This window comes from Podarcis filfolensis (assembly GCF_964270895.1).
Source record: "Podarcis filfolensis genome assembly, chromosome: 9".
NCBI classification, from domain to species: Eukaryota; Metazoa; Chordata; class Lepidosauria; order Squamata; family Lacertidae; genus Podarcis; species Podarcis filfolensis.
In genome coordinates, this window is record NC_139610.1 from 34,785,685 (window position 1) to 34,812,548 (window position 26,864).

The 26,864-nt window shown below is 41.4% G+C and overlaps 2 long non-coding RNA genes across 2 annotated transcripts in view; one reads left to right on the forward strand and one right to left on the reverse strand.

Moving 5' to 3' along the window:
- Window positions 1–26,864, forward strand: part of LOC310770545 — a 309,952-nt gene that overhangs the window by 184,231 nt on the left and 98,857 nt on the right. The window lies entirely within an intron of this gene.
- LOC310770556 lies at window positions 1,954–15,472 on the reverse strand. Its single transcript, XR_014552269.1, has 3 exons — window positions 15,268–15,472; window positions 3,006–3,135; window positions 1,954–2,129 (listed from the first exon to the last, which is right to left on the reverse strand). It is a non-coding gene; the product is annotated as an uncharacterized lncRNA (long non-coding RNA).

A 26,864-nucleotide genomic window follows, 5' to 3' on the forward strand; every position in this document is an offset into this window, starting at 1 on the left:
GGTGCCAAAATCCATCAATAATTGAAAGTGCTGACATGATGATACATTGCAGCAGAGCCTCAGGAGACATTATGATGCATTTCCTCATCGTGGTAAAGAAACACTGTGAAATTAATGTAGATATAATTTGATATTTAAATAAATGATGGAAGTGATTATAAGCTTATACTATGGAGAATTCCATTTTGAAACATGAATAAAACATAGTCTGGACTCATTTCCTCCCAAGTTCCACAATGCCCCAGCTCATAGTATATGCCACCTGGTATATGTTGAGGATAAAATAAGGTGTTTTAGTTACATGCAATTAATACCTGTTAATATTTTAATAGCTTATTATGCTCCAGGTGAGGCATTATCGTGAATTTAGAATGTGTGTCTGAACGTTGCAGATCTTTGCACATTTTTCACAACCTATGTAAAAGGTATTGTCAGCATCAAATCCTACAAATAGGCAGTGATTTGATATCAAGGCTGCACCCTTACATACTTATCTATACATATTTACCCAGGAGTATATCCCATGGAGTTCTATGGGGCTTACGTCTTTTTTGGCAAGTGGAAGGTTGCACTCCATATGTGTTAAACAGTTCGCTGCAGTGCTAATGTTCCGTTTGTTTCATTTTTATTATATCTTTGACAAAATGGTTTTTATTTATTTATTGTTTTTAACTGAGTGCAAGGTCTTTAGGAAATTGTAACTATGTCCTGAATCAGTGTATGTATTTATAGATCTACTAAGTTATTATGCTGCACAACTATGGAAAGTTCTTGGGCAGTTTACAGTAAAGGTTAAAACCCATAAAGTATACAAATAAAACAAAGGCATAAAATCCAAAAGAGAGTAAAAACTGCAGAAGGATAACAACAGAAAAAGGGATCAAGGATAGTCCAGAAGCTCTGAAAGCACTAAGCATGTCCTTTTGGAGGACTGCAAACAATTAAATGCATGTGTGAAAGTCACTGGAGACAAAGATAAGTTCCTTACATGTGCTCAGGGTTAAGCTCCAGGTTGCTGATGTGGGTAGGATTTGCCAATCCAGGGGTTTGGGACAGTGGTAGGGGTGGCTAAAAGGGAATATGGGCACACACACCCTCTTGCACAAACACAGAGGCACACAGCCCCCTCTTCAGCTGATCCATACAGATCAGCTGAGAACAGGGGGGCTATTGTTAGGAAATAACTGGTGAATACCAATTAATGTGGGGGGGAACCACAAAGGAAAATGGCTGACTGCCTGAATTTTTAAATACAAATCTAATTCCCCTCTCATTTGACGATCTATACAATTTGCATATTTGGGAATGGGTATGAAAAAATGGGCATGAGTCGGCCCTGAAGGGGAAGAGGAATGTTATTTTTCTTGGACGATTCAAAGGATCTGATGTTTTCTCCCAACATTTGAGCAATGCATTGTGCTTTCAAGGGTTGTGAGTAAACAGTTGAGTACTTATTGCATTGTTATTAAATGCTCTTTCATGTGGAATGCTTGGTAGTGGAGAATACCAGTCACAACAATGCAGATACTCAGTGTCTTGCAAAATCAGACACTGGGCTTCTCTTGCGAAGTAATATTTCCAAGTGTTATTTTTATTGCAGTTCAGCCCGTGAGTTCTTACTCGTGTTTATAAGTTGATCCACAAATGATTACAGACTACACTTTCAGATCTATTTCTGGATTCAGAATCTTTGGTTTAAACATGTATTAATGGTGGGTGTAAGTATAAATTGTGTAGGAGTTGAGATCAGGTGACAATCCATTTGGGAGTTTTTGTGCCTCCCTCTTTGGAAGTCTATTTGTTTACAAAGCAACAGAAATTAAAATAATAAGCTGCAGAAAATATTGGCTGGGCAAAATGACAACAGCACAGGCGTTATAATTATTATAGCAGTTCACATGCATACCTCAAATTAAGCAATATTGGCTTTGTAGCAATCAGTTTCCTGTTGAATCCTAGGTATATTCTAAATACTTCTGTGTTCTTTGAAAACGACTTTTTAAAACCTACTGTGGCATATTTGGATAGCTTCTGGTTACTAAGCCCAAATGTTGAATATTCAGGGAAAGAACAAGCAGGTCATACATAAAGTGGCTCCGCTGAAGATGCCCTTGATTTCTGTCCTGTATCTGCAATGAAGACATGATTTTGGTTATTTGAAATGTTTTGATATCTCTTTCCAATGTAATAGCAACCTTGTGGCTGAGATGAATAGTCCATCTTGTTGACAGCCGAGGTGGTTTAAAACAAAAGAAAGGTATATTTATTTGTTTGCAGCTATCTTGTAATGAGATCCTCATGAAATCTGGTCTAGTAAAATGTCTATGTATGTCGTTCCCCAGCTACCATGTCAATGGCAGCCTGAATATTGGGGCTTCCCAAGTATTCCAACTCTAACAACTTCAGGTAGTTTAAAGGAAGAGCATGCTAGTGGATAGGTAGGGTTGCTGTTAGTGATGGGATGCACTCTACCCCACTTTGGGGATGCGGATGGTGCTGTGGGTTAAACCACAGAGCCTAGGGCTTGCTGATCAGAAGGTTGGCAGTTTGAATCCCCGCGATGGGATGAGCTCCCGTTGCTTCGTCCCTGCTCCTGCCCACCTAGCAGTTCGAAAGCACATTTCTGTGTGCTGCTATGGTTCGCCAGAAGCGGTTTAGTCATGCTGGCCACATGACCCGGAAGCTGTCTGTGAACAAACGCCGGCTTCCTCAGCCTATAGAGCGAGAGGAGCGCAGCAACCCGGAGTCGTCCGCGACTGGACCTATTGATCAGGGGTACCTTTACCTTTTACCTACCCCACTTCAAGCACTGATTTAAGCAGGGGCTGCCAACCATTTTGGACTACCTACTGGACACATTTTGAATTTTGAGAAAGTGTTGGGGGTGCCAGTCACAATATTGCTGCCATGGTGGCGGCCTTTGCTCTGATATAGTTGCCTAATGTAGCATTCCAAGGTATCGCTATTCATATTGCAAGGGATGTTGAAGTTGGCAATTTCCATACCATTAAACCGACTGATATTTTCACCACAGATTCCAAATGCTGTACAGAGAAGAAATACCACCACAGCAAAGAAAATAGTTGCCATTTCCATCTCTGTGTAGGGGGAGCCCATGGCCGTCTTTCTGGTGATCTGTTGAGAAAAGGAGAATCAAAACATTTATGAATAAGTATTATGTTATCATTCAAATTCCTAACTGCCAGAACCAATCTTTTGGAGCACCTCTCCCAATATGAACTTATCATTAAATCTTCACCCTTTTCTAGGTGCCCCCTTTGAGGGAAGCTTTTCAGTTGTGTTTCCCCACTTGTGGAATGTTTTCCCCAATGAAGTCTGCCTGGTGTGATCGTTAACATCCTTTTGTAACCAGGTCAAAAAACGTATCTTTTCTCCCTGACATTTTCTGGCTTATGATAGTTTTGCTGTCTGTTGATGATGTGTCCACTGAAGTTTTGGGTGCTATGTGTTTTATAGATCACTAGCAGCCTTGCTAGTGACCTATACACAACATTGATGGCGGAAAGTGAGGAGGAATTAAAGAACCTTTTAGTGAGGGTGAAAGAGGAGAGTGCAAAATATGGTTTGAAGCTCAACATCAAAAAAACGAAGATCATGGCCACTGGTTCCATCACCCCCTGGCAAATAGAAGGGGAAGAAATGGAGGCAGTGAGAGATTTTACTTTCTTGGGCTCCATGATCACTGCAGATGGTGACAGCAGCCACGAAATTAAAAGACGCCTGCTTCTTGGGAGAAAAGCAATGACAAACCTAGACAGCATCTTAAAAAGCAGAGACATCACCTTGCCAACAAAGGTCCGTATAGTTAAAGCTATGGTTTTCCCAGTAGTGATGTATGGAAGTGAGAGTTGGACCATAAAGAAGGCTGATAGCCGAAGAATTGATGCTTTTGAATTATGGTGCTGGAGGAAACTCTTGAGAGTCCCATGGACTGCAAGAAGATCAAACCTCTCCATTCTGAAGGAAATCAGCCCTGAGTGCTCACTGGAAGGACAGATCGTGAAGCTGAGGCTCCAATACTCTGGCCACCTCATGAGAAGAGAAGACTCCCTGGAAAAGACCCTGATGTTGGGAAAGATGGAGGACACAAGGAGAAGCGGACGACAGAGGACGTGTGAGGCAGTGGAAGACAGGAGTGCCTGGCGTGCTCTGGTCCATGGGGTCATGAAGAGTCAGACACGACTAAATGACTAAACAACAACAACAACAACAGCCTTGCACTCAGTGTTGCTCAGGGATTCCTAAAAAGCAAATGATCACTGCAGTTTTTTAAATCAGTGGAGTTTGAAAGTTTCAGTCCAGGATATTGATTTTAAATGGTGTCCATTTGTTTCCAAACACAGAGGAAACCCGCTCCTTGATCTCAGGAACCTTCATGCAAAATGTGGTTAGTATATCTTAAGAGGTGTCTGAATGCATAGCAAATAAGACAAACAACTTAAAAAATAGATAGTCGTTTGTTCAGTTTTTATCGCAATATGTTGTTCTTTTTTCTGACATTTTTATATTTTTGTAAACTGCTTGGAGATTCCTTATGTGTCAAGCAATTCACAATCTGAAAAAATACTGCTGCAGCTAAGAATAATGTAAAGTAGTTACATAGCAATGCAAACCAGCATGCAAGACAATCACTGTCCATTTGTTTTGCTGAAATCCCTTTTCTACTGAGAGGTAGATGCAATGATAAGAGGAGAGTATGTGCTTGTGCTATATGTTTTATTTTATTTTGCTTTGCTTTTGCCTCTCCCCCCACACACTTTTAGAGGGTGTCTTTTAATTGCTTTGTGTCATCAGATGCTGTTTTTGTCAGTGTAATTTGGTTCACATGTTCTCAGCCTGTGGCAAGCTATGGCATGAACTGCCAGAGTTTGATTTGCAGGAAATTGGTGTGAGTAGTCCTGTCTTGTTATAGGAGGCTGGAATGCTTGGCCTTTTGTGGTCTCATCCTGTTGTAAGATTCTATGCATTGTCTCCACCCCCACCATTCTGCCTGGACACTAAGGTCCAGCTCCGAGGCCTTCTGGCAGTTCCTCACTGCGAGAAGCAAAGTTACAGTGAACCAGGCAGAGGGCCTTCTCAATAGTGGCGCCTGCCCTGTTAAACACCCTCCCATCAGATGTCAAAGAAATAAACAACTATCTGACGTTTAGAAGACATGTGAAGGAAGTCTTGTTTAGGGAAGCCTGATGTTTAAATGTATTTTTAATCTTTTGTTGGAAGCTGCCCAGAGTGGCTGGGGAAACCCAGCCAGATGGGTGGGGTATAAATAAATTATTATTATTATTATTATTATTATTATTATTATTATTATTAGCATGAGTGACATTTGAATGATTTGTCTTTCCTACCTCAGAAATACCATCAACTTGTGGTGGTCACTTCAGATACAATATAAACACGATAGACTGAAAGTTCTGGGGAAGCCACATTTCAGTGCATTCCTAAGCCCTTCCTTGTAGCCCTAATAGTGGTGAATCGGAAAGAGAATCGGATGGGGGAGACTGCCCTCCCTTGCTCCATCCCATTTCTGCTGCCAGAAGAGGAAGTCAGGCCTGGGCTGGATTGAAAAGGGCATTTGGAGGGAGGCATAGGAACAATGTGTTTGTATATACCACTGTAAACCACCTTGATATATTACGTGAGATGGTGTCATGTAAGCATTTTTATAAATATCAATAAAATAAATATAAAAAAACCCCCACATGTTCAACTAGCCCAGTATTCTGACACTGACTGGCAGTGTTTTCCCAGGGTTTCAGGAAGGAGTCATTCCCAAACCTATTTGGAAACCCTGGGAATTGAACCTGGAATTATTGATAAATCTGATAGGCTAGGGTTTGCAGAGTTGAAGTTTAGCAAATGGTTGCTCACTTTTTGGTCAGAATTGCAGACGTAGTACGTGTGTGTGTGTGTGTGTGTGTGTGTGTGTATGACCTGTCAGATGACATAGCTATAATTGGGTGGCACAGCTATAAAAGAGCCCCCCCCCCCCAGGAGACCAATTCCAGGATATTTAGTGCCAAACACACCCATGGAACTAAAATGATAAGGACAAAATGAACAGGAGCCAGTTATAACTAATAACAGACGAACAGCTCAGCAGAATAAAAATAGGCAACCCAGGTCTTTGCAGCTAAGGCTAAAAAATTGGGAGGTAGTTTCAGAGTCTGGGTGCAGTCACTGAAAATACCCCTCTCTTGTTCCCCACCAATAGCCATTCAGAGGTTGTTACTGGGATCCAGGGGAGACTGGAACAGAAAATAAATGGAAGCTGTACCAGAAAGCTGGGGTTCAAGTAGAAGTGTTGGATAATCTATATCCAAGCTGTGGTGTAGACTGTGCTTGGAATAAAGTAATTTGTTTTAACGATGTTCAGTGAATTAGTTCAAAAATCTCTGAACTACACCTGAAAGTTGTTCCCATAATTGCTGCCGGGTGAATTGAACATGAATTAAGTTTATTTTTTGGGGGTAGAACTTTGAATGTCTTCCTTCTTCTTTAGACACTTTGAGCCTTTAAGCTTAAACATGATAATTGTTGAGAAAAACAAATTAATCATTTTGCAATCCACTCTTCTTAAGTATGTTTTACACTTTAGCACAGCAGCTCTCAGCATTCTGAACGCTGGGGGGAAATAGCCAAGGAGCATTTGGATGAATTTGAATAGAACTGTGAACTGAACCTGAACCCAACTAGTTCATTTTGTATAAAAGGACAAGTGGGAACTGGAATCTATTCCTTTTGGGACATGTTGAACTTGAACTAGTTGCTTTTAAAAATGAACTTTCCAAGCTCATGTACAAAATAGGGAGAGTATGCAATGCCTTAATTTCTAGATTTTTCAGAAGTTAGGGGAAATACTGCATTTATCTACAGTTTTGGAATATGGGATACATCCTGTTAAATTAAAATAATACCCATCTGTTGTGTTCTGTCTGCATCACCCCAGGTTAATCCACCAGAAGGCATGGTTTTGAAAACCTGTTTGTATACAGTGTGTGTGTGTGTGTGTGTGTGTGTGTGTGTGTGCACTGTACATATATTCTTTAAGGCCGTAATTAGACCTGTCAGATAACACTGATATAATTAGCACATTGTAAAGGGACTTTTTTTTATGAGACCAATTGTGGGATTTTTAGTGCCAAGGCAGATGGGGGCTTCAGAACTACATTAGAACTGAACTATCCAAATTGCACACCCACTACTTCTCATCAGAATAGAAATAGCCCTAATGTTATACATAAATCCATGCCAATACTTTTAGTCCTCACTTTTGATGACATCAGATTTTGCACTTCTCCACACAGAAAGGTTTGAACTTGCGCAGCAGCTCAAAAGTTAATTGTATACTGTTTGTTAGTTAAGTAGCAGTGTGCTCAAATGACAGCAATATCATGCCCTCCATGATAGGAGATACCAGGAAGCATCTGATATGTAAAGCTGGTGCTTCATGTTCTGAATGCTATCACTCAGTTTAAAAAAAAAAAACCTTAGGAGTAAGCAAATAGACAGAATGGATGGGATAAAAGTTGAATGAACCAATAAAGCTGGAGTAGGTAATTGAAAGCCTGGGGTGGGTGTATATGAGTGTGGCACTTCAGACCTCCTTATCTGGCTCTCAGGATCTAGGCCATTTCATCTCATCAGATCATCCCCCTCACTGACCCTGTTCTGCACCCTCTTTGAGTATTTTTGCCTACCTGGAATGTGTCCTTGAACTACCACAATGCATCTTTCTTGCTTGTAGGGAGAGGTGGTGGAGGATGCAGAAACATTTGGCTTTTGCATAGCTGGACTATAGCTTAGTCTACAGAGCTAAGGGTCCTCTCCATTGACACACAACCCACTGGCACACAGTCCCCAGAAGATAGGGTTGCCATATGTCTGGGCATATCTGGAATACTGCAGTTGGCATCACTGTCTGGCCGTAACTTTGGCCCAAAAAAAGTCAACAACTTTTCTGCCTGGATTTTCACTGTTTGAAATATGGCAACCCTACCAGAAGTTTCCCTGCGAGAGAATAGGAACATAGGAAACTGTCTCACACTTAGGCGGACCATTGGTCCGTTTTACAGAGTATTGTCTACACTGACTTGTAGCAGCTCTCCAAGGTTCCAAGCAGGGAATGTCTGCCATCCCTACTTGGTGATGCCCTAGTTTCAGGGGTGCCAATTTGGGCCCCAGGTTATGGGTGCCCAGCGTGTGCGACATGACATCATGACGTGACATTGTGATGTGACGTCATGACATCACATGCCTCACAGCCTCAGAACCTGTCTTGTGGCACTGGAAGTCAGGTTCTGAGGTCTTGCAAGGCCTCAGACGGCGTCTACAAGGTCTCGCAAGGCCTCAGGCATGACCTCTGGCGCTTCACAAGGCTCTGGAAGTTGCATCAGGGGTCCTGCAGTGCGGGTGCTGAGCACCCACAACAAATATTGTCTGGGGGCTTGGGCCCCTAAGCCCCCCTATTGTTGGCACCCCTGCCCAGTTTGAACTTTGAACCTTCTGCATGCTCTACCACTGAGCTATGGTCCTTCCTTCTGGTTTAGAAAGGGTTCCTCATCCCTGCAATAAAGTTTATTTTTTTAAAAAAATGCTTTTGCTGTATTTGTTTCATTCCCATATTGAGGACACACAGTTTCTGAAAATCTACATCTTGCAAAAATCTATCTTTATTGAGTTGGCCTAAAAACAACAGCGACAACATTTACTAGCCAGTTGCCCATTCTATAAAGATGTGAATTCTTTAGGATCAAAACTTAAGGAGTTTCATATAATAAGCAACTTAGGGCACAATTATGCACATTGCTATTCAAAACTAAGTCCCGTTCAGCTAACTGGAGCTTACTCCCATAAAAGTGGATATAGGACAGGAGCTATAGTATTTCTTACAGCCAAATGCTTTGGAATTAGTTTTGACATGAGATGGTTTCAGTGCAAGCAATTATCTGGAAAAGAAATAAGAAAATAGTCCTTGTAGATGTGAACAAATAATTTTGGGGGAGTTGGGGGTACATCTCCAGCATACCACTGTATATTTTGAAAGTAATAACTAAAATTGATATCTTTATTTGTGGGCTTCTAACCTTCAGAGGGTGCACAAACACCCCTATATTCACCTCAAAAATAAATAAATGAGCAGGTTTCTGAGACTATTTTCTTTGAGCACTCTCAAAACCTCATGGGCTTTCCCAAGTTCTCAGGGGGAAAATTGGTTGCAATTCCATGTGTCTCATGTGCCTGTTGAGATCAATGTCTCCATCCACATCTATTTGAACATACATTTTTAAACCCACGTAATGTCCAGAAATGGTGGTGGTGGTAAACAGTGGGTAACCCTGCAGCAATCATCCTACCCACCCCTAGCCAGAAACATATCTGATTTGCTGGGTGATAATACAAAGTGATACAGAATCACACAAGTAAGAGAAGATCGAATTAGAGCATGTTGACTGTTAGTCATGAAGTTGAGACAATGAAATAGGTTTCATTTTAACCAGAGACTGTCACCATTGGCTAATGAGGATGAAGCTTCTGGATGGAGACAGCCCTGGCAGATGGTCAAGGTTCCAACCTGAGCTTTGTCCACCCAACTACTAAAGCTTCTTCCCTCTCCTGCCTCCAACTCCACTTTGCATTTTCCTAGCAAATGTGCTTTGCAAGACAAACACCTACTTGATGGTGGCACTGAAGTTTGTGTTTACCTAGCTCATAATACCAAGTTGGCCAGCTGAGCATGCTTACCTGATATATGTATTGAGGACTATCAGCCATGCATGCTTCAGGGCATTATTCCAAGCTTGTGTGATTTTAAACTAAAAGTAGTGTGTACGATCTGCATGGGGCTCCCTTCCTGCTCTGCATCTTCATCTGGTCTGTTCCTGGTCTTGATTCATGTGCTAGTAGAAGTAACTGCTCACAAAATGGTGACATCCACTTTCCCAACTCACAGAATGGTGGCTCCTGCTATGTTCAGCGCATGGGTAATGCAACTGAACAACAAACCCCCCAGGAGTAATGCAGGTATGACCTACACGCAGTCGGCTTGTGCCAACGCTACAAATCCAGGAGACGCCTTGGTGACAAAAACACAAACTTTCTCTAAATGCTTACTGGGAGAGCTTGAAATGAATGAGCCAAGAATGGTAGATCATCTCTCATTTGCTGCAACACTTGAGCCACTCCTAAGTACTGTATTATTTTCTACTTCATCTAATAAATGTAGCATTTACATAGCAGGATGCAAATGATAGGATTGCAAGCTAAATTCACAGAAAATGAATGGCATCACAGCTTTTTGTTTTAGGCATTCTTTGCCAGACCAGTACCTGTGACTCCCTGCTAGAGATAGCATGGCAGATGACTGAAAGGATATCTGAATTGGGTTGGGTTAACCATAATGCATTTCTGTATTTGAAAGTACTTAATACAGTAAGCCTACCTCCAAAGGAAAACAAATGTAGCTGTTTGCTTATCGAGCTATATCTGTCATCTATCTCTATCTCTATCTCTATCTCTATCTATCATCTATCTATCTATCTATCTATCTATCTATCTATCTATCTATCTATCATCTATCTATCTATCTAATCTATCATCTATCCTATCATCTAGTGTTCTCTCTCTCTCAAATCGTGCCAAGAGTTAATTTGTTACATCTAATAGTCACACATGGTCACATTCATAAACACAGTAGGGAATGTTTTACAGCAACAATGAAGCCCTGATGGAAGGTCTTGTTTTCATATTGAGAGGGATCTTTCCCCAGGAATTACAAATCATTTAAAAAGTCATTGCTGTACATAGTGACTATACATAATTCTCACTAATCCACTTTGTGAAACATGGTTTGAAAATCTTGTGTTGGTAACCGAAGGTGGCTTTGGGCTGTCAAAAACTCTTTTGTATTCTGAGATGTCTAGATGTTGATTCGCTATTAAATAAATTGTCATCAGGAAGACAATCTTTTCAGTTATTCTCCCAGCATGAATCTTTTATGAACTTCAAATCCCCCAGGGATAGATCTAAAGCAGACAAGGTCTTGATCTGACCACCAAAGACGGTTTAGTGCTGTCTTGTTACAGTGCTGGCAATAACCAATCTTGATGACTGACAGAAGTTGTTCCAGTTGGGGAGATTCAGATAAGCCACCTGAGTTCTTTAATTTTACAGTGATTGACATTCAAACTTCTTATTGCTAAATATATTTTTTTTACAAACCTACATTCTACAAACAACATCTCCAGCTCTATTGAAACTGTGGCAGATGGTGCATAAATGCATTGGGAAATGCAAAACTGGGGACCATACCATTACTTCATTCACAGTTAATGAGATGTTTGAGATAATAGGAGCCCCTTAATCTAAGAAAATAGGTTGTTCCATTTTATTTATTTCTGTAACATGGTCCTGGCATATACCTAACCAGCAATGGGAACTACTACTAAATGGAAATTCCAGTTGTATTTAATGGAAGCATGCCATGTGAATAGGAATGGCAATGTGGTTAGGGTGGCACTGGTGTAGGAGGTAAATCTAGCTGTAATCCTCTACTCACTTACTTTGGAGTAAGCATAACTGAACTCAATGGAAGTTAGTTCTCAGTAAATAGTACACAACTAAACTGTACACCCCCCATACACCCCAATCAGATGTTACCAAAGAGTCAAGGAACAGCCATGGTGCAATACTCTATATGTATGCTGGTAATAGTAGCAAAAAAGGAATGCGGGTGGCACTGTGGTCTAAACCACTGAGCCTCTTGGGCTTTCTGATCAGAAGGTTGGTGGTTCAAATCCCTGTGACAGGGTTAGCACCCTTTGCTCTGTCCCAGCTCCTGCTAACCTAGCAGTTTGAAAGCACACCAGTGCAAGTCAGTAAATAGGTACCACTGTGGCAGGAAGGTAAATGGCATTTCCATGTGCTCTGGTTATAACTTTTTTCCTTTGGACAAATTTGGATGAAATCTGTATACAGTGGTACCTCGGGTTACAGATGCTTCAGGTACAGACACTTCAGGTTACAGGCTCCACTAACCCAGTAATAGTACCTTTGTTTCAGGATGAGAACAGAAATCGCACTGCGATGGCACAGCAGCAGCAGCAGCAGCAGCGGGAGGCCCCATTAGCTAATGTGGTACCTCAGGTTAAAAACAGTTTCAGGTTAAGAACAGACCTCCAGAACAAATTAAGTTCTTAACCCGAGGTACCACTATAATATAATTACCTCTATAATTTGGCAAATTTCAACCACTCTATGAAGGGCCTTTTGTGTTTTTTTCCTTTTAAAAAAAGGAAAAAAAACCACCCATAACATTTTTTTATTTTTGGCCAGAATTGGCAAAGGAAAAATCTTGCAAATTTTAGGTTTCGTCCACTATCCCATTCTGGAGTTATGGTAAACTTAATTTATTTTGCTTTCAGCAAATGCTTAACCATAGCATTAGTGTGATGCCCACATCATCAAGGTGCCCAAAAGTGCCACCTCCTAGAAATAGCACTTCAACTCTGAGAATCCAGTCCAAGGTATCCTGCTTTGCCTTGTGAGTCAACCCAATCCAATGCACACCCTTTGAGATATGCCTTTAAACAGTTAACATTTCTTGCAAATTTATTGTTTCTACTGTTTGAGAGATTTAAAGCAGTTAAAGAAAACCCAGTTGACACAAGTTGCTTTAGCTTTGTGGGTGAAAACACCCTTATATTCCAAATTTTAAATTGGGAAGGTCAAATAAACATAAAAATGCATAAGAAAGCAACCAGACTTACCTACAGTTCAGCATAAAATGGGAAATGTGAGGACCCAGCATGACAGTTTAGAGATGTCCTATTAGCTTTGCATGTATGTTTGCTGTCTCATAATGAATGGCTAAATCCTGACATTCAATACAGAGACTCAATACACCCATTTTATTAGATATTATTTCCTATCTGGAAAGGGTTTTTGGGGGGAGGGGGAGGGGAGGTTTTCCAGGGAGGGGCTATCAGCATTATTGTCACATGACCTACAGTAAGAGAAGATATACAGATTAGTTTCTCCAAAACAACACCTGCTTCCTTGCTAGCATCACAGTAAAGTTCAGTTGTCCTCCTTTGTATGACATCTCTTTTTCAGAGACATTTGCATTGCATGCATTCTTATAATAACAACATTGAGGTGAGGCCAGATCACATTTCCTATCCATACTCAAAAGAGCACATTAGTGAACAGGTGCACCATGGATGCAAACAATATGAATTCATAGAGAATTGGCTGTCTTATTTAATCATTTATGGGAGAATCTAGTTACTGTTTGGAATGACCTTCTTTTGTGCTGGCACCAGTAAACTCGTGCCTTTGATATAGCTATTTTCCATCATTTTGCCCATTTTTCCCCCTTCTGGAAGTTCCTTGCCTACATACCTAGAATGTGATTTAGTCAAAGTAAAGCCCTTTTACTTTGTTGTTGCAGTGTGGTATTAGTTGATTCACTTACACACCAAGGTACAAGAGAACTGAAATATTGAACAAGATGTGCTATCGCTGTCACTGTTTCAATATTCCAGAAGAATGGCACAGGGATCACTTTTTAAAATCATCTGATAGTCCTGTTTCTAAAGAATGGGGTTTTTTTTGGTTATCTGTGGACCACATGGAAATATAGTTAATGATACAACTAAATGAGTAAAATGTTAAAAAATCATAAGCGGGTAATCTTCAGAGGGTTGTATTTTGGAATTAAAAAATAGTTCACTGCTTGATATGGACTGTGGAGAATCTTCTTCATATTTTCATTTGATGATTTAACATCCAGCATTAATTTTATATAGGTAAAAAACAAAATTCTGAAAGGAATGGTTGTACTGTAATCTCCCCTTACCCCCCTGACTGCCCAATGGATGCTTTCCCCAGTTACAGTATTTCCCATATGCTGTGCTTTGCTTGGGTGGGAAAGAGGTTATGAATTTTGTCCCTTTTAGAACAAGATAAAAGCATGTTTTCACTCATTCTAACTTGTGTGATGTGAATCTCTGGAGGATGAAGTGTAATGTGTGCAGTTCATTGAGACAGACGGCTGCTCACTCAAACAGAACAAAATCCAGATTCAAAGGTTCTTTCTTTTGTTTATACAAACTCAGCGTTGTTTTTTTAAAGATATTTATCCTAGAAAGGCATAGTTTCCTCCATTTTTTTAAAAAAATGAAGAAAATGTACACCATAAATATAAAAGATCTCAGCAGGAAGAAATGGTGAAAGCACATAACCTTCTATTTTCATCAGACAGGGAGTGGGCTAACACTGTTATCCAGCAACTCCAAAACTTTGGAAATTCTACTGCTCAACACAAGAGTACCACATTCCACTTTAATCTCCTCACTCTTTTTAGAATCTTTCATTTGGGAAACAATTTTCTAGTGTGCTCCCAGCAGTATATTTGCGGGGAGCGGGTGGCGCTGTAGACTAAACTACTGATTTTCTTGGGCTTGCTGATTGGGAGGTTGGCGGTTCGAATCCCCACGATGGGGTGAGCTCCCATTTCTCTGTCCCAGCTTCTGCCAACCTAGCAGTTCAAAAGCACACCAGAGAGAGTAGATAAATAGGTACCGCTGCAACAGAAAGGTAAATGGCGCTTCCATGCACTCTAGCACTTGTCATGGTCCTCTGCGTGCCAGAAGCGGTTTAGTCATGCTGGCCACATGACCTGGAAAGCTGTCTGTGGACAAACACCGGATTCCTTGGCCTGAAGCAAGATGAGCGCCGCACCCCATAGTCATCTTTGACTGGACTTAACTGTCCAGGGGTCCTTTACCTTTACTTTTCTCTTAGTAGGCAGAAAATTGTAATAGACATGCAAGAATGAGGTCTGGAACACGTGACCAGCGGAGAAGATCCTGGAGCAATGGAAGGGAAGGCAGGGGGTACATACAAGGGATGCAGCCTTTTCTGTGGTAGCCCCATGGCTGTGGAACTGCCTCTCTCAAGATATGCAATATGCTCCATCCTAGTTGCCCAGCCTTCTGGAGTAGGTTTGGGGATCTTGAAGGGTGGAGGAGAGGTGGGTGGGTGGGTGGAGTACTGTTGCACATGAATAAATCCTTGTGCTGACTGGATACATTAGTTGGATGCCACCCAAGGTCTTTAGAAATTTATGGTAGCTCAAACAGAAAGTGGGGAGCTATGAGTAAAGTATTTTAACATACTGCTAAATAGTAGAATACACTTATTTTACTATGGGCTATTTCTGGGGTAGACTTGGACCTAACTTACCTGTATGATATTTCTACCTTCTCCAATCTAGTGCCATTTAGATGTTATTAGACTTCCATTTCCCCCAGTTTCAGCCAGCACATATATAGAGGAGACCGGGTTGGGGAGGTTGACCCGGGGCATTATTTTTCTGCTTCATGACGTTGTCTGCTTTCTTTGAGTCACAGGTGCTGTCTTTGCAGGGCCCTGGGTACTGAGGCATCCACAAAACTTCCACTGTGGGTGCCTGGTTGGGTGACCCAACAAGTTGCGTGTGTAATGTCACACAGTGCGCCAAGGCCCGACGGAGCTCATCACAGCCATGGGAGGGTCTGATGGGGCCTGACACATCATGTGATGCTATGCATGCGCCACATTGTGCTGTGTGACATTACACATGCACTGGGGCAACCCCAATGTGGAGTGGAACCTGGCATGCCTGCTTTGAGTTCATTACACAAAGGCCATTATGATGGGAAAACGGGGAAGCAAAATGACAAACAACCGTGTAAGAAGAAATATAAAGATGATCTTGGTGTGATTCTCTTGGGCTTGAACCCTACCACTACAGACTATTTGGGATTTAGACTTTTTGGTCTGCTACCTTGTAACATAAGAAATGTCCCTATTGTACCTTCTTTATAGGTTTGTGTGACTTTATTATTTTCTGTGCCAGTTTCTGTGTTTCAAATAAACATTAAACCTTTTAACTCAGTGTTTGAACTACCAATTTAAGTTCAGCAGTTGAACAAGGCTCCGAGGACCAGAGATTAAATTGATCGAGAAGTCTGTAGGATATCTTGAAGTCAGGTTTGGTACCATTTTTAAAAATCACCCTGAAATTAAATTCCTACAGCATCTCACATTTTGCTGTGTGATCAGTAATACTAGTGTACCTCGTAGTGCCTTTTCAACAAACACCTTTCAGCACCATATGGATGGAGCAAGATGATGATGTACAACCTGTGGAGCTGAAAACAATTAGGCTATTGATGGTCATGCCAGAATAAAAGTGTTCACGGCTTGTAATTTGCAATGGATTTTAGTACCAGTACCTGAAAAGATGGTCTCTGCTTTTGAGCAGACAGACATCCTGTTGGATAAAATGGGAAGTCACAAATGTCATGCCATTCATGCTGTGGCTCATGGTGAGCACTCTCAGTTGGCTTGTGCATCTGTACAAGTAATTGGTTTTGAAGTGCAGCTTATCAAATGTGTTTGCCTCTGAAAAGGGAGAGAGAGAGGATCGAGAGCAAAATTTGTTTATGGGAAGACGAGGTTGGCATTCAGGTTCATCAGACGCAGTGCCTTGCTTTGAGAAAACAGGAAGGATGGCACCAAAAGGAAAATAAACACAAGATATAATTAGCAGTAACTGCGCCTCCAAGCACTGGCAGATAAGCTTCTGAAAGATAGGGATGTGGCCAGAGAGCAAAGATGGCCCATTAAGTCACTGAAATCCAGTTTATTTTTTATAGCTAGATATGGCCCAACCACTTCCAGAAAACTAGGATGTGTAACAAAAGCAGATGAAAGAGTACAATGTGGCAGAATAGAGAGAAGCTAGCCAGGGTTGCTACGTTGTTATCAAGTTGCTCTAGAAATGAGGTCCAATTATGCCATTACCTATAATAATTTAAACCAAATAAACCATGTCAAGTTCCTTACCTCAGTAACAGTCTAGGCCTAAGTAAGAGCTACTGGAGGACAAATAAATGGACTGCTGTTCCAGTACCTTGTAGTAATCTATGTTGCCATTCTGGCATTTGAATTAACATCTGATGACACTGTAACAATGCAACAGCTTGGGGCTGACCACTGACGGAATTTCCAAATGGAGCAATGAAGTATGCAAAGCTATTATTTTGCAAACAAAATGGATGCACAATGTGTTTGATACAGGCTGTCCAAAGTATATAACTATGCTGAATTTTATGCACTTGACAAAGCAATTAAGCTAGTATAATGCTAACGCTGATGCTAATGATCTATACAGTTGTACCTTGGTTTTTGAACAACTTAGTTCTTGAACATTTTGGCTCCCAAATGCTGCAAATCCGGAAGTGACTGTTCCAATTTGCGAACTATTTTTGGAAGCCGAATGTCCGAAGGGCCTTCCATGGCTTCCGATTGGCTGCAGAAGCTTCCTGCATCCAATCAGAAGCCGCACTTTGGTTTCCGAACGTTTTGGAAGTCAAACGGACTTCTGGAACGGATTCCATTCTACTTCCAAGGTACGACTGTATAGGTGCAAAACAGACCAGTACAACTCATGTCACATATCGTAGTATATAGCTATAATAATATTTAGCTTTATAACTTTAAGCTATTTTAGGTTTCTCGGTTAGGCCAGTGGCAGATAATCTATTGCTGGCAGCAGTTCTCCACAGCCTTTTCACCACCACATCCGTCTTTGAGTGTAAGGCTATAACAATGCCTAATATGTCCACAGCACAACTGCTTAAAACCACTAGAGGAGGAACTCAAGACATTTATGAGGAGCAGCTGTTGGACATTTGTAGTTTCAGTAACTGAAAGTGTCCAATCAACACAGCCACACAGGATGTCGTTACTGATTGGGTCTTCATGTTGCATTGTGTCCAATTGTTATTGAAAATGTTGAGCCATCAGTGATGTTTAGGCAATTTCATTCCGCTCCTCTGCAAGATTCCTAGTGTTGGAGCTCATCAAGATGAGTCTCCTGCTTTGACAGCTCTTGGACAGCATAATACCAATGTACAACCTTCTTTTATTCTATATCATCACAAACGTGCAATCATGGCCATTATCCTATTGTTGCAACCTGTTGGGGGGGGGGGGATTCTTGATGACTGCCAGGAAGCTGGAAATGCTAACAGCAAATTCTTTATTGAGCATGCAGTCCATTTTCAAAGGAGTACTTATCAATCACAGTACAATGTTCACTCTTCCCCATACTAAAGCAGCTGTAGAAAAGAGAGAGAGCAATGCCTGTGTGTATCATTGCCTAGGCAAAAATAGCCTAGAGGTTACTAAGATAGTAGTTACTTTAGACATTCTGCATGTAAGGTTTTTGCTGTTGTTGTGGTTACTTATAGTATCGTTTTGAACATTGCCTGATGTATTGGTGTTTTCCTAATGGAAAAGTAGATGCTGCATCCCTTTTAAAATGGTGCAACTCAGTCATGGCAACAGTGACAAAGATTTATGCTGAAAACCAACGTGCAATATCTCATGTTGCTCTTAACATGTTAAACCTGAATGATGAGGCAATTTAGAAACAATTTTACATGTCATTTGCTCTCTAATGGCATCTTTGGAACCATGTTTTTCATTATCCCCTTTTCACCAATGGCGAAATGTTGTCAAACGATTCCACGAAGTGAATTGACAGCCTCACTTTCTCAGTTTTGGGGGTTCCTAAAACATAAATCAGAAAAGAACAGCTCTGCTACATGACTTCTATGCTACTTGTGGTCAATTTCAGTGTGATTTAGTTGTGACTCAATTTTGCTAGACTATGCCCACAATGTTAGTGGGGGGGGGGGAATCTTAAGACTGTGCACATGAAAATTGTGAGAGATATGTCACAGTTAAAAGGTCTGAAAAAGTATTTAATCCATCTTTACCATATTGTATAATGAGATGTCTTAACAGCTTGTTGACATTCTGAAGTTGCTCACAAACCAATGTGTTTGCTGGCAACAAGTTGTAAGAGGAAACGTAGAAGGGATCAGAGTTTGTGCTAAGCAACCTTTTCTGTCATTATGCCTGTCATCAAATCCCTGACCCTTGGGGTAGGGTGAACCAAAGCTGAAGCAAGACAAGCTGAAGTTATCTGTGGAAGCCCTGTGGGGAATTCCTATTTCATCAAAGACTCAGGAGAGACTGGTAGGTATATATCCTGCCAGGCAGACCCTCTTCCAGGTCATCTGCTGGGTCCCAATCCACACTTGGTTCTTCTCTGGCTTCTGCTTCTGGCAGCCAGGCTCTTTCACTAGCTCTGGATTTCTTGTTGAGCCTGATGCTACCTCTGCTCCTGACAAGTTGGAGTAAAAGCAGGAGAGATAGAGGTTGCAGCCAGAGTCCAGGTACAGTTGAGGGGGGCAGGCAAGGTGGCATAAAGACCTACATTGGCTGTTTCCGAGCAAAAATTCAAAGTGTTGGTGCTGACCATTAAAGCGCTGAACGGCTTTGGCCCAGTATACCTGAAGGAGTGTCTCCACTCCCAGACACTGAGATCCACTTCTGAGGGTCTTCTGTGAGAAGCAAGGTTGCAGGGAACCAGGCCTTCTTAGTAGTGGCGCCCACCCTGTGAAACGCCCATGTGATGTCAAAGAAGTAAACAACTATCTGACTTTAGAAGACATCTGAAGGCAACCCTGTTTAGGGAAGTTTTAATGTTTGATGTTTTATCATGTTTTTAATATTCTGTTGGGAGCCACCAAGAGTGGCTGGGGAAACCCAGTCAGATGGGTGGGGTATAAATTGTTATTGCTATTGTTATTGTTCAGCCTGCTTTATAATGATTCTTTGGGGTCCTCAGTTGTGCTGGAAGTCTTCACATGGCCACCACTTCCCCTAGACCCTGACACCTTAAAGTTATCTCATTGTATTATTATTATTTTCTCTGTGGATTTCATTCGGTATCTTCCTCTCCCCAGCATGTTTAAAATTTAGCTATTATCAGTTGTATGTTGCTGCCTTTCTCTCCCTATTAAACTTCTTTAAATCCTCTTTCTTAAATAATTCCCAAACCCAACTACCTCTTTCACCACCCTGCTTTATTTTCCCTCATAGCCTTTGTGTGTCTCAATTTTTGCAGAAAAAAACAAAAAAATTAAGAAATGCTGATGTTGCACTACCTAAACCATTTCACAGCTAACAGGTTTTTGGAGTGGTAATTCTTTTTGAAGTATGAAATCCATTGTTTTGGTGAAACACCTGGAACAATGATGTGTTAAAAACAAACTAATGGATCCCCCGCTTTCTGAACTGAAATAGCAGTGTTGGGCTGATATGTAAATAATAGAGTTATTCATACCATCTGTCACTCTTGTATGGGGGAAATAATTTGGTGGTTCTTGTATGCAATTGAGCCTAGCTGTTCTGTTTTGATGAGTGATAAGTGTAAAACATTGCCACTGTCAACAACTGTATATTCTCATGTCATTTCTCATTTTAATGGAGCAAAAGGTGCTGAGAACAAATGCTCCGAGCTGATACTAATCTTCTGCTAGATTAGTATCCATTCTGAAAGTACATAGCGCATGAAAGAGACTGCATAGCTTTGTCTCCAGGATTCCATGATCATATGCACAAGGAATTTTTCATTGATGATGAAAAGAGGGGAAAGTCTTTAATGTTTTTGCATCCGATTAGATCTGAATCCAACTGGTTGGAAGCCATACACTGCATACATTAAAGCAGAATGATGCTGTAATTTTACAGTGTGTGGCGTGGGTTGCTAAATATTGTTGCAAAAAAATAATAATACTTCCAAGCTCTGCAATTTGTTCAAAATGTAATTTTAAATGGGGAAATGTTTCATGGGACTCAAGGGACTAGATTCAAATATGCATTTCTACTTTTTTTGGCAGGGGGTTGTTTCAGTCTCTTTTAAAGCTATGCGCACACACCTGTTTTCTTATGGCTCTCAATTAGCATTAAATTGTGGAGGAACTATATCTGTCTTAAGAGGGTTTTGGTTTTGCCAACTACAATAGAAGCACATAGCTGGTGAGGTTATTGTAGGCCGCTAGTCCAGCTATTTGATGCAAGACATCTAGAGACACAAATGAAGACACAAGACACAAATGAATACCTGCAGCACAGCCTATCACCAGCTGTTGTTGTAATTTATATACCATCCTATACCTGGAGGTCTCAGGGTGGTTCACAGAATAAAATCAAAATATAAAACCACAAAATATATAATCAAAATAAAAGCAACAACCCAATAAGCCCCCCCAACCCATAGGATGTCAATTAAATCAACCAAAGTCCTGCTTTAAAAGGAACATTTTTGCCTGTTGCCTAAAGGCATATAATGAAGGCACCAGGCAAACTTCCCTGGGGAGAGCATTCCATAGCCAGGGAGCCACTTCAGAGAAGGCCTGTTCTCCGGACCTCTTGAGGAGGAGTTCCATTGTTGAACTGCTCTTGCCATCAGTTAAGGGCCAGTAAACGTCTAACATTCTACTGAAACCTACACTTCTGCAACTTAGGTCCAATTATGCAAAAATAGAGTGTAGCTTCTTAGCTCATTACCGTAGCTCAGTGGTAGGGGAAGGACTGTAGAGCCCATGTGTTACGTCCCAAAGGTCACAGGTTCAATCCTTAACATCTCCTGCTAGGGCTATCTGAAAACCCGAAATCTCAGAGAGCTTCTGCCAATCACTTCAGACAATACCAAGCTAGATAAACCAATCAGACTCAGGAATAGAGGACTCTATCTGTTTATTCCAAGCATAGTTTATTCTGGTGGAACTACTGCTGTGCCCCCAAATTTTCTCATTATTACTGCTGTTTTAGCTTATTCTTCATATCTCTGATAAAGTAAACTCAAAATCCCTTTCCCAAGGAAATTATGCATAAATGCTGAAGTATCCTGACATTGAGGCAGAAAATCCTGCTTCTTAGGACTGCAATGTTTCTGACTTGGCTGGTTGGGGCTGATGGCAGCTGGAATCCAACAACAGAAGGGCCACAGGCTCCTCATCTCTGCTGTAGCTAAAATATTTATTATAAAAATGATTTATTTATTGTAAAATTTACACCCCATTCTTCCTCCCAAACGAGCCCAGGACGGTAAGCAACAAAAGCCTCTTGAAAACAATTCCAACAGGGGATTTCAAAGCATAGATGCTACAACCCTAAAATTCCTACATTGTGTGGAATTCTTCCTGCATCACAGGGGGTGGACTAGATGTCCCTTGGGATCTCTTCCAACCCTACAGTTCTATGATGTCAATGCAGATAAGAAATAAGGTATGGAAGAGCCCCATCTTGACCTCCTAATAAAATGGTATCTGCAGGAGGCTTGCAGTGATCGGTTGGATATGCAAGTGATGTGATGCTCTTTTAAGCATCCTGGCTATGAGGTGTACAGGGCTTTATACACCAAAACCAGAACCTTGAACTTAGCTTGGTATCTAAAAGTATTTCAGATAGCACCATTAGTAAAGACTTCTGTCTGACACTCTAGAGAGCCTTTCTCTAAGGCAACTTCATATACAGACTCCAGAAGAGGGACAATGTAGAATTTGGCTCTGCTTCAAATACCACAGGGATGTTGCCTACTGTAAGCAAACATGTTGATTTAATCCTCTGTGGACGTGACAGAAAACATATGTTCAGTTGCACAAATGGAAGGCTCTCGAGGCAAACCAGTGGAATGAAGCAGAAGTATTCCTTCAGGATTTAGTGACCAGTCAGTCCCTGAATGGGAATAAAAACCCCAGTCCAATGAACCATCCTCCTTTTAATGGGAACTGAGCAGATGTCTAGAGCAGATGGGATGCTGCTGAATACCTGGCCAGACTATTTGTCCTTCTAGCTCAGTATTGTCTATTTGGGCTAAGCCAACCTGGTGCCCTTGAGATGTTTTGGACTATAATTCCATTCATCCTCGACCATTGTCCCTTTAGTCTGTGGCTGATGGGAGCTGGAGGGCACCAGCTTGACGCTAGGTTCCTAGTCTACTCTAGGTTCTTGGGCAGATGGCCTATTTATTTATTTAACAATAATAGTAATTTTAAAGCATATGCTCTACTGCTGAGCTCTGTTTCTTCCTCCAGATGCAAGATAAGTGCTGCATTTCTTAACTTTGGAAAGTAACTCCTTCCCCCCGTCCCAAGTTTTCAGGTGATTTTCCTCCATAGTCTTCTATGTTACATTCTCCATTCCCTACACAATTATTGAAATAGAGTCTAAATAATAGGTCTCTGTTTTTTGCACCTCTGTTTTGTTTTTTAAAAAGTCCTCCTAAGACTTTTTATTCACACATCTTTAAATTATAAGGCACATCTTTTTAGGTATGCTAGATGCTGAGCTATGCTAAGACTTAAAGCCAAATAATCAGTTTACTGCTGGGACCAAAGGTAGAATAGACCCCTTAGATCACAGCCTTTGAAGATCCTGGACAACACAATGTAAATTAAGGAAGGTACAGATTTTCAGTCATTACCCCATATTTCTCTCTTGCAGAATAGCCCCGTTCATCATATCTGGTTGCTGACTGGCAAGATTTATTAAAGCAAGTGTGACTGCATCTTTATTGAGAGAGTTGTACAGCATGCTGGAAATATATGTGGTCTATCTATAGTAGTTTATATGTCTGCAAGAAGCATCTTCACTATATTTTTTGCCTGCCTTGAGTGATAAATGAGTTTAAAGTCACCAAGATTAAAGAACTGGACGACTCTCCTCTCCCAGCCCCCAAACCCCATGATTTCTCTCTCGCAATTTTCAGCCGATGACTCCAGAATGGCATAAGCAGCCTCTGAAATTCTGCTGGCATCAAACCTTAACGTTAAATTGGAGGTAGTCTTTGACCCCCCGGCTCCACACAGAGGTGGTGCCCAGAGGTCTCAAGAACTGATTGTCAATTTCATCTCAGGCCACCAGTAATGGGCCGCAGCACGTTGCCCCCAACAATGTGTAAAGGAGGCTGTGTTTTAGCTCTTCACATTCTCCATTTTGCTTCTTCATAGAAACCAGAAAAAAATTCAGACTGTTCCGCTGTCAGTGCTTCTTCCATGATTTTCATTTGGTGCCTTTCTTTACAGGCATTCAGTGCTAGCAGTCCCTGAGATGATACAAAACAGGAGCAAGATCTGTTTATAATTCTCATTATGAGAAATTATGCTGGACATTTCTAAGAGGAACAAGTAGCACAGCTTTTTGTACATCACAGGGATTCTTCAACCATGAATATAGGGAACACACATAGAGGGAGGGACATGGTGTGTACCCCTGAGATATTTGCATTCATTGGACTGGTACAGGCTCTACACATGTAGGGGCCATAGCTCAGTGATAGAGTGTTTGCCTTGCAAGCAGAATGCACCATGCAACTGGAATCCTGCAATAATAATAATAATAATAATAATAATAATAATAATAATAATTTATTATTATTACCTTGCCCATCTGGCTGGGTTTCCCCAACCACTCTGGGCAGCTTCCAACAAAATATTAAAAATACAATAAAACATCAGATATTAAAAACTTCCCTAAACAGGGCTGCCTTCAGATGTCTTCTAAAAGTCAGATAGTTGATTATTTCTTTGACATCTGATGGGAGGGGGTTCCACAGGGTGGGCACCACAACCAAGAAGGCCCTTGGCGCTGGACCTCAGTGTCCAGGCTGAACAATGGGGTTGGAGACCCTCATTCAGGTATACTGGGCCGAGGCTGTTCAGGGCTTTAAAGATCAGCACCAACGCTTTGAATTGTGCTTGGAAACGTACTGGAGCCAATGTAGGTCTTTTAAGATCGGTGTTATATGGTCTCTGCAGCCATTCCCACTCATCTGTCCAGCTGCTGCATTCTGGATTAGTTGCAGTTTCCAAGTATCCTTCAAAGGTAGCTGCACGCAAAGCACATTGCAGTAGTCTAAGTGGAAGATAACCAGAGCATGCACCACTTTTGCGAGACAGTCCGTGGGCAGGTAGGGTCTCAGCCTACGTACCAGATGGAGCTGGTAGACAGCTGCCCTGGACACAGAATTGACCTGTGCCTCCATGGACAGCTGCTAGACCAACCAAACCTTTTAAAGGATCTGCTCTCCAGTCCTCTCCTGAGATCTCACTGGGCCCTGCAAGAGGAAGACCCCCTCATGATATCCCAGATTGGGAGAATTGGTCCCTTGCCTGGTCATGGCGGCATCTGTGCCACCCCACAATCCAGCTTCTATGTCAATTCTTTTCTGGGCTGATGTTTCTAGCACTGATAACAAAACTTGTTGGACAGAACTGGCAAAACTTATTGGCTAGCATTCAGCTGGCGTGTGGGCTCCGATGGGGAGACACAGCCCTAAGGATCAAAGGTCCTAGGTCGAAGCTCAGCAGAAGCTACTTGCTGGTGTTGACAGAATGGCTGTGGCCTTCACCAGAAAGTGCAGACACCACCATCCCATTGTTCCTTGTCTCCATTGAAGGAATTTTTTTGCAAAGCGGTCATTTTCATCCCTATTTTAGTAGTGTGTGTATGCATTATTTTACACAGTGCGTCATAAAATATATAAGACATTTATTTAGAGTGACAGCATAAAGAACCGAGGGCCAAAGGTCTGCTTCTCTGTTTTAAGGATTTTCCTTTCTGTATTTTTCACATGAGCCAGTTAGAACAAATAACAACTATTAAAGCAGCTGCAGTATGAAAAAGGGTCTCGTAGGATATGCGTCTGTGGAATGTTTGAATCGGGTTGCCCTGGCAATATATTACTCCAGTATATATAATACAAAAGCCAGTTCTCTGAAGATGTCTGACACTTACCACATATTATATTCTTGAAAACAAATATCTGCTTGTCTTCTGGTGTATATTTGTGTCAAATAATCCTACTGTTGATAAAGTGGGGGCCTTGGCTGATTTTCTACACATCTAAATAACACCCGTGTGCAGGATGGGCAAATTCTGAAGCTCCTTTTTACCATCAGGGAATGGGTAGCAATGGAAGCAGGGCAAGTAACAGTGTTGTACTTGAATATGTGGACCCCAGTGAATATGCCATTGGCAGCCTCTGAGTATTGTGTTTCCAACAGAAGGTGATAAAGATGCTTGTGTTGTTGTAAGGAAAGGTATGTGGGTGAGTGACAATGGGATAGATCAAGCAGTACCGCTCTCTGAATCAGCCCATATACATGGAAAGGGGGTTGGAATGTACTTACCCTTCACACTCACTTAGCTTATCTCCTCCATCTCCAACTACCTCAGACATCCATGTTGGTAAATCCCATTTGAATATGGCTATGCGCAAGTCCAGTGTATGCAGGCCTAGAGCATCACTATTGGATATTATCTAAGAACTTGGCATTATGGGTTGGATATTCAGGTCAAATGTGGAGCATGAATATTGGGTGAGGATGCATGGCTAGTTGCACCCTTGGTCTCCACTGTGTGTATGAACTGGATTGGGAAGAGATGCCATCCAATCTGTGTTTATAGGGGGACTTAACAATTCCATGTAGAACAAAAGGATACAAGGAAGAAGTTTGTGTGAGTGGGAGGGGGATATTGTTCAGTTTCTGTTAATTGGTTCTCATGGGAAACTTACAGATTCTGGCTTCACACAATTAACTCAAGGCCGTGTCAATTTACTCTTGGCAGAAAGCCAAGGTCAGCTTGACCTAGAAACTACTTACTCTGATTGGTTAACGACCAGCACTCAACTCTGTTATCTAGGGATTGCTAGCACAGTTTGGTGTGTTAGGGGTGTGTTAGGAGTAGGAGTGCTGTGTATGGTTAAGAGAGAGAGAGAAAGAAAGGATTTATTTTGCTTTGTTTTGTATGCAGAAACTCTGCTGGTTTTATTTTTCCTTTTAATAAATCCTGTAAATAGTTATTCTGAGTCTAGCTGACTAGTCATTTCCACCTCAACTAGCTTCTTCGCTGTGCAGGAAAACTCTGCTACG